The sequence below is a fragment of the Mandrillus leucophaeus genome, unplaced genomic scaffold (assembly GCF_000951045.1).
Source record: "Mandrillus leucophaeus isolate KB7577 unplaced genomic scaffold, Mleu.le_1.0 Scaffold22, whole genome shotgun sequence".
NCBI classification, from domain to species: Eukaryota; Metazoa; Chordata; class Mammalia; order Primates; family Cercopithecidae; genus Mandrillus; species Mandrillus leucophaeus.
The window spans coordinates 2,391,743-2,403,678 of NW_012102254.1; the positions used below are offsets into that span (position 1 = coordinate 2,391,743).

At 40.7% G+C, this 11,936-nt stretch overlaps 1 protein-coding gene across 3 annotated transcripts in view; it reads left to right on the forward strand.

The window, feature by feature from the left end:
- MAP4 (microtubule-associated protein 4) overlaps nt 1-11,936 on the forward strand; it is a 277,944-nt gene that overhangs the window by 76,885 nt on the left and 189,123 nt on the right. The window contains exon 1 of one of the 3 annotated variants that reach the window (XM_011981025.1): nt 4,699-4,809. The exons of 1 other annotated variant lie outside the window; for it this stretch is intronic. The gene's annotated coding sequence lies outside the window, so the exon portion shown is untranslated. Of the gene's footprint in view, nt 1-4,698; nt 4,823-11,936 lie in introns of those variants that run through there. One more of the 3 variants, XM_011981026.1, reaches the window with a different exon arrangement.

Consider the following 11,936-nt stretch of genomic DNA (forward strand, 5'->3'; position numbering starts at 1 on the left):
GCCAGGATGGTCTTGATCTCCTGACCTCGTGATCCGCCCGTCTCGGCCTCCCAAAGTGCTGGGATTACAGGCTTGAGCCACCGCGCCCGGCCAATCCTTATGGTTTTTTAAAAACAATGCACATGCCTTTAATGTTTTATCTTGGCTCATTGCACAATATTGATTAGAAGTGGCAATAGTGTACATTCTCATTTCTATCCAATCTCAAGGGAATGATATTTATTTGAGGGAGGTTTTCTTTTTTTCTTTGTAGCTACCCTTTGTCAGATAAAGGATGTATCTTCTATCCTAATTTGCTGAGTCTTTCTTTTCCCAGAACCTTTTCTAATTCTGAGAGGTGAGCTTTTAGTTTCTTAATCTGTTATTGTGGTGTACGTTAATAGATTCATGGCCTTATAGGTTTCTCCTAAAAGCACTCCCTTAGTAAATCACTTGCACAAAAATCCGTGCCTCAGATTCTACATCTAGTAAACTGATTCTAAAACACCTTCCTGACAAGGGGGAATGTGATGTCTTTCTAGTGTTAAGTTGTATTAATCCTGTGTTGTATTTCATTTCAGTGAATTTTATCTTGAATGGATTAGGTAGATTGTTGATTAATTCAGCGACCCTCAATTGTGGGTGCCTCTCAGAATCAACTTTAAGGAGGTATCTCTGTGTCATGATTACCCTTACTGCAAGAAAACTAACAACACTGAGATTTTTGGTGCAGTAGCACATGCTTCTAGTCCCAGCTACCCAGGAGGCTGAGACTGGAGGATCGCTTGAGCCCAAGAGCTTGAAGCTGTAGTGCACAATGAGCACACCTGTGACTAGCCAATGCACTCCAGCCTGGACAACATAGTGAGACCTTGTCTCTTAAAAAAACAAAAACAAAACAACATCAGCAAATAAAACTTATACTGCTTAACCCTGTCCCTGAACAATTCTGATTCTGTGTGTGTGTGTGTGTGTGTGTGTGTGTGTGTGTGTTTTAAACTTTTAACTCAGATTTTTACTTGTATTTCAGGTAAAATATTAAAAGTTATGTTACTAATAACTTGAAAGATCTCTTCAATTTTTGCTTGTTCAATTTTCATTTAATAATGATATTCCCCCCTCTTTTTGAAAGCATCTGTAAGATATTAGGTCAAAGTAAGGCCTTTGCCACAACTACAAAATGCTTGTTAAGTACTTTCCACTTTTCTTCTTTTTGACTGATATAGAGTGAAACTTCACTTTGCTTAATGGGATAAGTTTTTCTTTTCTTTTGTTATCTATTGTTTTCAAGACAGGGACTCGCTCTGTAGCCCAGGCTGGAGCAGTGGTGCTATCACAGCTCACTGCAGCCTTGAACTTCCCTTGCTCAAGTGATCCGCCCACCTCAGCCTCCCAAGTAGCTGGGACCATAGGTGTGCAGGCTAATTTTAAAATGTTTTCTGTGGAGACGCAGTCTCAACTGTGTTGCCCAGGCTGGTCTTGAACTCTTGGGCTCAAGCAATTTTCCTGCCTCAGCCTCCCAGAATGCTGGGATTATAGGCATGAACCACCAGGCCCAGCCGAAAGAGAATTTTTTCTTTAATAAAATATTTCTCAAAAGCTAAGAGCTGATCAAGTATGAGTATTCTTCCTTTCTTCCAATCTCCTCAGCACTAAGTCATCCTAAAGTTACATGATATGCTTATTACTTTCTGACAGATAATATGAGCTGATAACTATAGAGATTTAATATTTTAATAATTATAAAAGTTTTATATTTATATGATCACATTAACATGATGGTAGTAGCTGATACCTTTCTGTATTTCTCTCTGTCTCTCAGAGATGTGGTCTCACTTTCTTGCCCAGACTGGAGTACAGTGTTGTAATCATAGCTCACTGCATTCTCAAGCTCCTGGGCTCAAGGAATCCTACCGCCTCAACCTCCTGAGAGGCTGGCACTACAGGCACACACCACCAAGCCCAGCTAATTAAAAAAAATTTTTTTGTAGAGATGGTGTCTTGCCATCTTGCCCAGGCTAATCTTGAATTCCTGGGCTCAAGTGGTCTTCCTGCTTTGGCCTCCCAAAGTTCTGGGATTACAGGTGTGAGTCACCATGCCAGGCCAGTAACTGGTCAACCATCTTGAATATTTGTTTTTGCTATATTGCATCATGTCATGCTTTTCTAAAAGCAGAGAGAGCTATTTTTGTTGCTTCGCCTAATAATGATTAGATGACTAGCATGGAGAGCTGGTTCATACAGTTACTCCTTACTGGCTTTCTTTCCTTAATTCCAGAAAACATGCTTGCTCTTGTACAAACTCAAGAAAGTTTAAATTTAGAAAGTGGACGAAATGAGGTGAATATTCTTTTTTTTATTATTTTTTGAGACAGAGTCTTGCTGTGTCACCCAGGCTGGAGTGCAGTGGTGTGATTTCGGTTCACTGAAACCTCCACCTCCCAGGTTCAAGAGATTCTCCTGCCTCGCCTCCCAAGTAGCTGGGACTACAGGTGTGCACCACCACGTCCGGCTAATTTTTGTATTTTTAGTAGAGAGGGGTTTCACCTTGTTGGCCAGGATGGTCTCAATTTCTTGACCTCGTAATCCGCCCACCTCAGCCTCCCAAAGTGCTGGGATTACAGGCATGAGCCACCGTGCCTGGCCAAGGTGAATATTCATAATTGTTGATAACCCTTCAGCCTTGAATCTGTTTATTCTTTTTATAGTTGTGAAGAGGTTTTGTAATTTTGGAACTTTTGATTAATTTCAAATTAGATTCAATTTCTAATAACTTCCATTGTGTCATTTTAGAAATGTGTTTTTAGCCCTTGTTTTGTTGGTTTTTATCATTTTGGCCTGTCTCCTGTGTAATCTACTAGGAACAGAGACGGTTTGCACATCACTTTGATGAGGTCCTTCTCTTCTGGGACCAAGCAGTTTACAGGAGCTGGTATATACAACTAACTACAGTGGGGGTCCCCAACACTCGGTCTGCAGACTAGGACCAGTCCATGGCCAGTTAGGAACTGGGCTGCACGGCAGGAGGTGAACAGCAGGTGAACAGCGTTACATTAACTTTGCGATGAGTGTGCCTGAGTTCTGCCTTCTGTCAGATCAGCTTTAGATTCTCATAGGAGCGTGAACCCTCTTGTGAACTGAGCATGTGATGGATCTAGGTTGCATGCTCCTATGAGAATCCTATGAGAATGTCTGATGATCTGAGGTGGAAGAGTTTCATCCCAAAACCATCTCCTCCCCCTCACCTCTCCTGCTATCTGTGGAAAATTGTTTTCCGCGAAACCTGTCCCTGATGCCAAAAAGGTTTGGGGACCACTGAACTACAGTATAGACCAGACTCTACTGTTGTAAGTACAGATGATGTATTAGGTTTGAATACCACTAGGAGAAAGATTCTGAAAAGGAGTCATAGAAAAGGTGGTAAGATAATTGATGTGGACCTTAATTTCAAGACTTTCACAAATGAGGAGGGAGAGAAGATAACTTCAAGTGTGGAGAGCAAATGAGCATAGGGTGTACAGTGATAATGTAAGAATGCAGATGGTCCCATGTGACTAAATTGTAGGGAGACCCCACATGGAAAGCTGCTGATGACTATGGTAGGTGATAGGACTAAGTCTTCTCAGTCAGCCTTGATATCACAGGAAAGAGTGTGGATTTACAAAAAAAAAAAAAAAAAAAAGACATCTAAGCATTGGGGTCCCTTTAAAGATCAGGTGGAATGTTTTCCTGATGTTCAGGATTCTTCCTGCCTGCCTCCCTCCTTGAAGAAAAAAATAGGTATAAGTAGTAGGTAGGTAAAGGTATATATAAGTGGTATAATTCAAAAAGTATTCGAAGTACAGGGAAGTCATTGTTTTAGATAAAAGCAGAAACTACAAAACTACAAGGTTTTGCTTATTTTGTCATGCTCTTCTTCTGTTTTTGGTGTTCTCTGGCTCTTTTAGCCTGATCCTTTGTCCCAGCCTCATTTATAAGTGGCTTGTTTTTTCCATTTCTCATTTTTTTTCATCTGTTAAAGTGAGGGGATTTGATCCTAGATCATTTGAACTGGTGTAAGCCTTTAGAGCCAGGCACGGTAGCTCATGCCTGTAATCCCAGCTCTTTGGGAGGCCGAGGTGGCCTCAAGAGGTGGCCACTTGAGGCCAGTAGTTTGAGACCTGTCTGGCCAACATGATGAAACCTCCTCTCTACTGAAAATACAAAAATTAGCCAGGCATGGTGATATGCACACCTGCAATCGCAGCTACTCAGGAGGTTGAGGCAGGAGAATCACTTGAACCCAGGAGTTGGAGGTTGTAGTGAGCCGAGATCATGCCACTGTATTCTCCAGCCTGGGCCAACAGGCCAAGACCCTGTCTCCAAAAAAACAAAACAAAACAAAAAGCCTTTAGAATGTGATTAGAAATAATTTTTGGATTGGTATAGATTAACTCTGAATGTTTTTCTGTGTTAATTAGAGGAAGGAAGTGGGATAAATGTAAAGTTTTAAAAAATGCTCCTTTTTCAAAATTTGAAGGGGTTAGGTATTATTAAGAATCTTTTAAAGTTTTACTCATTTAAAAAATTCAGATAAAATAGAAGATTCATTCTTAAGGATGGTGATATCAGAAATGTAAATGCTGTGTCATTGTCATTTCTTATTTTGGCCTACATAACCAGACTTCAGACATCATGCTGCCTGTATCACATGGCTAACAGTGGGAGGTATCTGGTTTATTCTTCCTGGAGAAATAGATTGAAATTCATTTGAACAGAAATGTTGAAGGCAGGTGCCTGATCCAAAGTGCATTTAGTCAGGACTGAACACAAGCTGCCTGGATAGTTCCAGTAAGGAAGCAAGGTAACCTTTTAACTTTGTGATGGAAGGTTTTATGTATGTGAATATGTGTGTGCAAGTGTATACAGTATTTTTATATCCAGAGGACAGGGCTCCCTTAAATGGGGGGGAGTGGGGGGGACTCTTTGGTAACTACATGAAAGTAAAATGTAACTTCTTTAAACCTGTATCGTTGTGTTCTTTCATGTAGGAATGTAGCTGTGTGATGGCCTCAGCTATTCTAGTAATCAAGGGCTCTCTGCTGTTGCTAATCCTATGATGAACAGGACAAATGGTAGTTATGAACAGAACCCTGTCAAGCCTGGAAGTTCCATCAGTTTGTAATCGCACAGCTGTTGTCCTTGAACTGTGTTGGGAGGAACCTAGGGGTGTACAGTTAATATATTCTACAGGGGGGTTGTAGTTCATTGCTCAGGATAGTCAAGATCTTCCTCAGTTGTCTGTTGCTATCTGCAAGTCTTGTTCGGAGGAGAAGCAGAAGAAATTCAGATTTGTCTGAGGAATCATAAGTCTGCAAACTGTGTAAGATGGTAGTTGATTCCTATAGACATCCTTGCTAAAGATTTATTTTTAAGTACAATACCATTTTGCTTGAAAGTATAAATCAGGATTTTGTGGTTAAATAAATTAAAAACAACACAACTGCCAGACAAAGTTCGGCTTGATGTGTAACAGGCCTCTGAAAGAAGTTCAGTAAGAAACAAATCTGGGTAATAAAGTTAATTAGTAACTAAAAACCTGCTAGGCATACTAAAAAAAATCTGATGTTGAATATGAAATTATTATGAAGCAGGCTATACCTGTATCCATCAAGATAATAAATGATCTCCCACACTGGCTGCAACGTGGGGTTCCTTTCAAGCCTGAGGAACAAGCACTGTATTTTGGCCACAGCATTCTCACTAATGTCCTAGGATAGCAGCTTAGTGTTGGCTTTAGAATTCTCTGTCATTTAAATGTCATGCAAAAACAAACGTATAAAATAAAATATTAACCCAGATATCTTTACGGTTATGTGTCTTGTCCATAACCCACCCACTCACCCAAAAAAGGACAGGCGATGGATTATAGAGAAAATATAAGGGAGCATTATACGCAGTATCCTCCCTTTAGTAATAATTATTAAAAGTGTATTAAATGGGTTGTTTGGAACTCAAAATGATTTGCCTCAAGGAAACAAAGTTATCACTTACAACTTTGTTTCTAAAGTAGTCCAGGTCACTGAGAAGAAAGTTTCTTCCTTTCTGCTGAAACTGACAGGAGGCAATATTTCGAAAGATACCAAGCTTGTCTTTGGCATTGTATTAACTCCCTTTCTTTTGCCTCCTAGGGCTCCTGGGCCTGTATACCCTCTCCCTACTTTGATACCATGTCTATATCTGCTTTATTCCCTGGAAGTTCCCACGTTGCCAAAATATTTTTCTTCCTTTTTCACACCAGAACCAAAAATTCAGACATCTTCAATAGAACAATCTCTGGGATGAACAATGGTCTTTCCAGGGGTGTACATTTTCTTACCCACTTTTAAGTTAAGAAATAGGATTCTGTACTTTTAAAAAGAGAATGCTGGCTACTGCAAATGAATGTTGGTAGAAATTTGGCTAATATGACACAGTAAAATGAAAGTACTACAGTGGTTAGGAAAAGTGAGTATGATGGTGGGAGTTAGGCTTCTATTCTTGCTTTTTTTTTTTTTTGAGTCAGGGTTTCACTCTGTTGCTCACACCGGAGTGCAGTGGTGAAATAGTGGCTCACCGCAGCCTCAATCTCCTAGGCTCAATCAGTCCTCCCACCTCAGCCTCCTGAGTAGCGGGGACTACAGGGCACGTGCCACCATGCCTGGCTAATTTTTGCATGTGTTTGTAGAGATGGGGTTTTGCTATGTTGCCCAAGCTCTGTTCTAGCTTTTCATGAGTTTTTTTTCCCTTCATTTTAGCTCTCATAGTAGCACCTTTCAAGGGATAAATAGAAGAGGACAGAGTCAGCAACAGGCCATTGGTAAACCAGATTGCCAATTTCTCATCAGACAGAATGAGCACAGACGGCAAGTGAATGGCTCTAGATGCGAATGACCTAAAATTTTCAGGAGGACTTCATGGAACTTAAAAGGTTCTTCAGAGCTTCTATGTAATTAAGTTAGATATTAACAAACACTGTTTAATCTGTATAGACCTGTAAAATATTTTTAGTACAGTAATTAATTCCAGAGTTTGTGAACTATCCAAAGTAAAGCATACAACAGAGAAAGTACTGTGGCCTCATCCTATATTCTTATTTCCTGTTTATGAGCACCTAGCTCTTAATAGTGAGACTATAGTTAAGAGAGTATTTTATCATCATGCCATGTAGTTGCCTCTTGCCTTAGTTTACCTGTTTTCAAAAACTATGCTCACTGATAGTTTCACTTCAGGCATGTCGTCAGAATGAAAGATCAGATATACGAAGTGCTGTGCTTGAAAACTGTGTGTTCCCTTGGTGCCTGGTTAGATGATACGGGGCTTATTTTCTGGCAGAGTGGTGTTGAGTCTCCTTTGATGTTAGCCAGAACTGGGTGGAGTTTCTTAAGCTCTACTCACATTGGCTCAAGCAGGGCACCATGCACTGGTGAATTTGTTTTCAGTCCCTCCCTTTGCCAAAAAGCTTTTGTTTTTTAATAAACCTCAACTCAGTTGTGATTGAGAATACCTGATATATGAATCATGAATGAAATAATAGTTCATATTCACATTGAGGGTCTTAGGAGGTTTATTTATAGCTAACTGAAATGATGCAGCCAAATTACAAGTAGCTGATAGAATAGTCAACCTCAGTAAACATTTAACATAACACTCTCATTTTACAGATTAGAGAACTCAGCCCTGAAAGGTGACTCATTCAAGGCCACAGTGAGTGTCAGATTAAACTGGTGCTTCAGTAAAGCATAGGAACTTCTGTTCCCAGCTTTCAAATTCTCTTGACTCTTACTCACAAATCTATTTAAAGTTAACTTTATTTTCTGTATGGACAGAAGAGGAATAGTGTAAATGGTCAATGAGAGTTTTTTTTTTTTTAAGAGTAAATGCTTCTTATTCACAAGAGTTCATTTTTTGATCCTCCTGAACATCCAGATTTGAAAATAATAGTGTCATATCCTTTTATCCAAAAAATATGTAACTAAGCATTTAAGGCATAACTGAATAGTAACTTCAGGTGATTCCGTGTTAGATGAAATTCATACATGAATACTCGAAGAACCAATTTAACATCTCTAGAGCATTTAAAGAGTATATTGTACTTATACATGTTTCAGAATGGAATAATTATAAAATTGGATAATCTCTTTAATTTATTGAAAACTGGGGATTTCTGGGAAAAAAAATAGTACTTTAACTTGAAAAATGACACTAGCATTACCTTTCTAGGATCATTTTCCATAAGGTAGGGGTGTGTGTGTATTTTAAAATCGTATTCTATTTATGTGGTGACAGGTAAAGAATAGCTTAACTGTTGATGAAATACAGATGCTAAGTGTCTAGGTAGATGTGCTCGCAGCCTCATGACCTTCCCACTTTGAAACTGTGTAATTTTCTATCGGTTTTACCCTCTTAGGCTGCATTTTAGCTACTGCTCATATTCCATGAACCACGCTCCCAGGAAGTCATCTGTGAGTGTGTGTGTGTGGGATGTGGGGATGCTGAGGGCTGGTTAGGGGAAAGATTACGATGGATAAAAGCTGCCCTTTGATAATCCGCATTCTGATAAATGATATTTAAAATGTATTGGTGTTTTTGACTGTATTTTTACCCTGTGACTTATATTAGGAAAAGTTTTGAGTAGATTGTATCATGTAAATGTCATTATGTATTTCTGGGGAAAATTAAATTTACTGGACTTTTATGGTATGTTGTTAAGGATGGCACAGATGTCCTTTTAAGTTCTCTTTGACCATGAAGCTGATGAAGGATTTTTGCTCCTTGGCTCAACTAGGTCCAGGTTCTTGTCTCACGAGCAGGACGAATTAGGCACGTGAGTGGAGTAGAATTTATTAATCGAAAGGAAAGCTCTTAGCAAAAAGAGAGAACGTGGTGGGTGGTTCTACTACCCGAAGACAGGAAAGTTCCCCAATATGGCTGAGCCTGGGGCTCTTTATTGATTCAGAATGGGGAGTGTGTGCTGATTGGTTTGTGAGTATGCAAAAAAGGTCAAAGCGAAGACACCACTCAAAGGTGGGCAGGACCAATTAGGAAAGGGTAGTTACAGGTTAAATAGGTGAAGGATGGGGATCAATCATGCCAAACTGGAAGGTAGGTTCTCAATCCGATCCGAGGATTTACCCAGGACAGTTTTCAGATTAAAGTTCGGGTTTCACTGAGGACCCGCCCCTGTCTGCCTAGACATTTGTTTGCCTCCTGCCTCTATCAAAACTAGTTATAGACTCCCAGCACTTTGAGAGGCCAAGACAGGTGGATCACGAGGTCAGGAGATCGAGACCATCCTGGCTAACACGGTGAAACCCCGTCTCTACTAAAAAATACAAAAAACTAGCCGGGCGAGGTAGTGGGCACCTGTAGTCCCAGCTACTCGGGAGGCTGAGGCCGGAGAATGGCGTGAACCCGGGAGGCGGAGCTTGCAGTGAGCTGAGATCTGGCCACTGCACTCCAGCCTGGGCGACAGAGCGAGACGCCGTCTCAAAACAAACAAACAAAAAAACAAACTAGTTATAGACATCCTTTTTAGTTTTTGGTTCATAACAGTTCCCAAAGCATAACTAGTAATAATAGTTGTCAGCGATAGAATAGGAAAAAGGCATAACTGAATAGTAAAAGCAACTGAATAGTTGCTTTTCATGGAATTCTTTGACATTATAATCTGTTAGGCTTTTAAAAGCTCTTTAATGAACTCATTTCTCAGCATTTTCCCTGTCATGATCTGGAGTTACAATAATACTTTATATGTAAAGTAGGCTGGACGAGCACAGAATAGAGCTTCCCACCCACATTCGTCTGTTATAAATGGGTCACAGGTGTGCCAATACTACTATAGGAACTGGGTTTTTTTTTTTTTTTTTTTTTTTGAGACGGAGTCGCGCTCTGTTACGCAGGCTGGAGTGCAGTGGCATGATCTCGGCTCACTGCAGCCTCCGCCTCCTGGGTTCAAGCGATTTTCCTGCCTCAGCCTCCTGAGTAGCTGGGATTACAAGTGTGTACCACCTAAATAATAAAAATTTGCGCCCAACTAGTTTTTACGATTTTGTATTTTTTGTAGAGATAGGATTTTACTGTGTTGGCCAGGCTGGTCTCAATCTCCTGGCTTCAAGTGATCCGCCCGCCTTGGCCTCCCGAAGTGCTGGGATTACAGGCTGGGATTACCAAGTCCAGTTCCTACTATAGGAACCATTGAATTCCTATTTATGGTTCCTTCAGAAAAGCTGCTAAATTCTGAATTGAGCAGTGGTTATTCAAATAGTGAAATTTATAATTCCAGTAGTGTGAGTTGGTATTTGCTGTGGACAACAGCTCTGTCATGCGACAGGACCCACCCTTTGGCAGCAAAGCTATCAGTTTTTGTCACGAGCCCCACACTACTTGTTTTAGTCAGGGTTCTCTTAGAGGGACAAAATTAATAGGATGTATCTCCAAAGGGGAATTTATTATTGATTTACATGATCACAAGGTCCCACAATAGACTGTCTGCAAGCTGAGAAGCAAGGAGAGCTAATCCGAGTCCCCAAACTGAAGAACTTGGAGTCTGATGTTCGAGGGCAGGAAGCATCCAGCATGGGAGAAAGATATAGGCTGGGAGGCTAGGCCCATCTCACCTCTTCATGTTTTTCTTCCTGCTCTGTATTCCCTGGTGGCTGATTAGATGGTGCCTACCCAGTTAAGGGTGGGTCTGCTTTCCCCAGCCCAGTGACTCAAGTGTTAATCTCCTTTGGCAACACCCTCGCAGACACACCCAGGATCAATATTGCATCCTTCAATCCCATCAAGTTGACAGTATTAACATTACAAGCCCACCCCTTGTCAACTTGAACCCATACACATCTCCTGAGATCATATGTAATTTTCAAATAAAGACAATAATGTCATAATTACATGTAATATAATAAAACTATCCTTCATACAACCAGAAACACACCAATCCCCAACCCAAATACTATTACATAAAGTTAACAATACTTAAATGCTGTTATGAAATCAGTAAATCTTATGTTACATGATAAAGGAAAGGGAAATATAAAGTGAAGATATTAGTACAAGTGTATACATACACAAACATGTTTTTAACAAACAAAGGAGGAAATACTCATGGCAGTTACAGTCCTCAGTTCTGCAGCTGGTCACGTGGTCATAGCTGGTATTGATGACTACCTTCTACCCATTCTGTATTAACTTTGCCTTCCACAAATACCTCAGCAGGTGATGGTTTTTTTTCCTGGTGGAGTGACCCAAACCTTCATTCCTGAACGGTCCAGGTCATTTGTAGTCCTGCCTGGATTTGGCTGTTGTAGTTTCGCATTGACCTTAATCACAGGGCATGGTAATGCTAAGAGATGCCCTAATGGATCTCCTGTATTCCATGCATACTCTTCCTTACCTCAGTTGTGGAGTTGTAGACTGATTTCATCTTGATAGTCTGGGTCAGTCACCTTAACCAACACTGTAACTCCCTTCTGAGCCTGTTGACTTAAAGGGAGGAGGAGCCCAAAGTGTCCAGGTGACAATCTTAACTTCCAGTGTAATGGAATCATTGTTGTGTCTCCTGGTGGCAGCACTCCTCCCTCTGGAATTAAGACCTCTAGGCCACCAGAACATAATGTTGCAGGAGAGGAAGCAAAAACTTTGCTAGTGGATCACTAGGAGTGATGGTGAGTGGTGCCACTTCCACTTCCACCCCTCGATTCCTGGACCTGTGAATCCTGGTTGTGGGAGAAACAGTACCATGTACTGGACGCTGATTCAGAGGATACACGGCCTTCTGGAGAACTTTCCCCCAGTCCTGCAAAGTATTGTCACCTAGTTGGTGTTGTAATTGTGACTTCAATAGGCCATTCCACCGTTCTGTCAATCCAGCTGCTTTAGGATGGTGGAGAACACGGTAAGACCAGTGAATTCCATGAGCATCAGCCTACTGTCGC